Source organism: Physeter macrocephalus, chromosome 12, assembly GCF_002837175.3.
Source record: "Physeter macrocephalus isolate SW-GA chromosome 12, ASM283717v5, whole genome shotgun sequence".
In the NCBI taxonomy this organism is placed as follows: Eukaryota; Metazoa; Chordata; class Mammalia; order Artiodactyla; family Physeteridae; genus Physeter; species Physeter macrocephalus.
Genome location: NC_041225.1, coordinates 69,959,864 through 69,963,779, shown reverse-complemented (window position 1 = coordinate 69,963,779; position 3,916 = coordinate 69,959,864). Strand labels below are relative to the sequence as shown.

At 34.4% G+C, this 3,916-nt stretch overlaps 1 protein-coding gene across 4 annotated transcripts in view; it reads right to left on the bottom strand.

Annotated features, from left to right (window-relative positions):
- ACYP2 (acylphosphatase 2) overlaps positions 1-3,916 on the bottom strand; it is a 172,121-nt gene that overhangs the window by 83,646 nt on the left and 84,559 nt on the right. The gene's annotated exons all lie outside the window — the stretch shown is intronic.

Genomic DNA, 3,916 nt, shown 5'->3' with positions numbered 1-3,916 from the left:
TGACTATATGCTGAACTGAATGAATAAGCATTTTCAGAACTCTAATGGAAAACTGATGAATTCATAAAAGTGCTAACAAAAGATCAAGATGAAAAAAATAATTACATGGGATTGAGTGAACTGATTAGGATGATTATAATTTTTGTGACTTTCTGTTTGAATAAAAAAAAAAATCCCACAAGGACTCAGAGGCAAAAAATATACAAATCAATTTTCACTGCAAAGTAAAGGAGCTGTTACAGTGGAGGATTACTGGACTGAATGTCAATATTATGACATAGTATGAGTGTGTTTCATGTTTGGTAATTGCAATCATTGTTGCTTGTGTTGTGGTCATCCATTTACAATGTTTGGTGTCAGTTTATATATCTCTTGTAAAAATAAAATACAGTGTGTGTGTGTGTGGAAAAAAAATAGGATTAGAAAAATAATTAAAATAGTATGGATCTTGCACAGGAATGGAAATTGATCAGTGAAACAAAACTTTAAAGCCTAGGAACAGATCCATTTATTTATAAAGATCATTGTTTAAATTAGCAGAGGGATAGATTATTTAAGCATTTTAGAAAAAAATAAAGTAGATTCCTGTCCCATAATATGTAAGATAAATTTTATATTGGTTGAAGTTTTTAGGTTTTTTTTTTTTTTTTTTTTTCTTTTTCTTTTTTTTTTTTTTGCGGTATGTGGGCCTCTCGCTGTTGTGGCCTCTCCCGTTGCGGAGAGCAGGCTCCGGAAGCGCAGGCTCAGCGGCCATGGCTCACGGGCCCAGCCACTCCGCGGCATGTGGGATATTCCTGGACCGGGGCACGAACCCGTGTCCCCTGCATCGGCAGGCGGATTCTCAACCACTGCGCCACCAGGGAAGCCCGAAGTTTTTAGTTTTAAAATAGAAAACACCAAAGTACTAGAAGAACACAGAGCTGAATAATTTTAAAATATTTGTATTGGGAAGGAATTCCTAAGCATGATCCCAAAGGCAGAAACCATAATGAGACTGACAGATTGGATTCATAAAGATGTAAGAATTATGTATGGCACAAACTCTGCCATAAACAATTATCAAAGAATTTTTTAATGGCCTAATTTTAATCATCATGAGCTTTGCTAAATATATTTATTTATTTTATACATCAAAAAAATGGCATGTCATATAGCCAATAGTAATGATCACGGGGATATATATATTTACTGACATGGAAAGATATTTACAAAAAAAATTATACCTAAGTATGTATGGTGTGCTTCCTTTTTATAAAAAAATTATGTACCTAGTCATAAATTTACATATTTTATTATGTAATTGAAAGTCTGGAAGAATATATAACAAAATCTTAATATCAGTTATCTCTAGATGGTATTATAATGGGTATTCTTTCTATTTAATCTATATCTTCTAATTTTTCTAAAAGTAAATCTACAATAAATAAATTTACTTTTAGAAAAATTAAAAATAAAAAAAGATATATTTTAAAATTCTTGTGGTGAAAATAGTGAAGACATTAAAAAAAAACAAAAAAGGTAGCTTTGAGACTTCCCTGGCCATCCAGTGGTTTAGACTTTACCTTCTAATGCAGGGAGTGTGGGTTCGATCCCTGACCGGGGAGCTAACATCCCACATGCCTCACAGTCAAAAAACCAAAACATAAAACAGAAGCAATATTGTAACAAATTCAAGAAAGACTTTAAAAATGGTCCACATCAAAAAAAAAAGGTAGCTTCTATTAAAATGTGGTTATTTCTAGGTGGTAGGATTATAGGTGACAAATTTTCTTCTGTACATAAAGTTTTTTAATATTTTTGTACAGAAATATATTTACTCTTTTAGTCAAAACAAAATGAACTTGATTTATCAAATGCATCTGGCTACTGTGCAGCTACAAATTACACAACTACTTTATAAAAGGAAATCTGCTAACCCAATTGGTGAATTGACTAATGAAGAATGTAGGTGCATTCCTCATTTTCATACTTATCACCAAGGTCATATGTAATAAGTGTGGGCCTCTCGCTGTTGTGGCCTCTTCCGTTGCGGAGAGCAGGCTCCGGAAGCGCAGGCTCAGCGGCCATGGCTCACGGGCCCAGCCACTCCGCGGCATGTGGGATCTTCCTGGACCGGGGCACGAACCCGTGTCCCCTGCATCGGCAGGCGGATTCTCAACCACTGCGCCACCAGGGAAGCCCGAAGTTTTTAGTTTTAAAATAGAAAACACCAAAGTACTAGAAGAACACAGAGCTGAATAATTTTAAAATATTTGTATTGGGAAGGAATTCCTAAGCATGATCCCAAAGGCAGAAACCATAATGAGACTGACAGATTGGATTCATAAAGATGTAAGAATTATGTATGGCACAAACTCTGCCATAAACAATTATCAAAGAATTTTTTAATGGCCTAATTTTAATCATCATGAGCTTTGCTAAATATATTTATTTATTTTATACATCAAAAAAATGGCATGTCATATAGCCAATAGTAATGATCACGGGGATATATATATTTACTGACATGGAAAGATATTTACAAAAAAAATTATACCTAAGTATGTATGGTGTGCTTCCTTTTTATAAAAAAATTATGTACCTAGTCATAAATTTACATATTTTATTATGTAATTGAAAGTCTGGAAGAATATATAACAAAATCTTAATATCAGTTATCTCTAGATGGTATTATAATGGGTATTCTTTCTATTTAATCTATATCTTCTAATTTTTCTAAAAGTAAATCTACAATAAATAAATTTACTTTTAGAAAAATTAAAAATAAAAAAAGATATATTTTAAAATTCTTGTGGTGAAAATAGTGAAGACATTAAAAAAAAACAAAAAAGGTAGCTTTGAGACTTCCCTGGCCATCCAGTGGTTTAGACTTTACCTTCTAATGCAGGGAGTGTGGGTTCGATCCCTGACCGGGGAGCTAACATCCCACATGCCTCACAGTCAAAAAACCAAAACATAAAACAGAAGCAATATTGTAACAAATTCAAGAAAGACTTTAAAAATGGTCCACATCAAAAAAAAAAGGTAGCTTCTATTAAAATGTGGTTATTTCTAGGTGGTAGGATTATAGGTGACAAATTTTCTTCTGTACATAAAGTTTTTTAATATTTTTGTACAGAAATATATTTACTCTTTTAGTCAAAACAAAATGAACTTGATTTATCAAATGCATCTGGCTACTGTGCAGCTACAAATTACACAACTACTTTATAAAAGGAAATCTGCTAACCCAATTGGTGAATTGACTAATGAAGAATGTAGGTGCATTCCTCATTTTCATACTTATCACCAAGGTCATATGTAATAAGCTGTGTGTGCAATGTCAGAAATAAAGCCATTTTCTTTGTACTCTTTTTGTGTTTTCATTTCTATTTTGATGCAGGGAGCAGGGAAACAGATAGTAAAGGCCTACATGACAGACCACTATTAGCATGATCATAACTGGGTTATTCTAGCCCCAGTAAAGCACAGAGAAATGCATTCAGTCAGCAGTTCAGGGAAAAGGAGATAACATCTAAGGTTCCAGGATGACAGATGAACTCAAACTAAAATTAAAAAGCAAAACAAAGTAGAAATTCTATGTGCAGTTTGATGTGTAATCTATGGCAACTGTTTCCTGTAATGTGAAAGGCAATCCATCCACTAGGGTTATCCAAAGATCATGCTCACCCTAAGTGTCATTAGCCAGAGGAATTAACAAATTTTCCAAAAGATTCCTCCATCTCCAAAAATAAGTAAAAACTCAGGCAATATGAAGATCAGTTAAGACGAAGTCTCCAGCTTCAAATGGAAAAACAATCTAAAATGTGCCCTTCTGGGCTTCCCTGGTGGCGCAGTGGTTGAGAGTCTGCCTGCCGATGCAGGGGACACGGGTTCGTGCCCCGGTCCGGGAAGATCCCACATGCCGCGGAGCGGC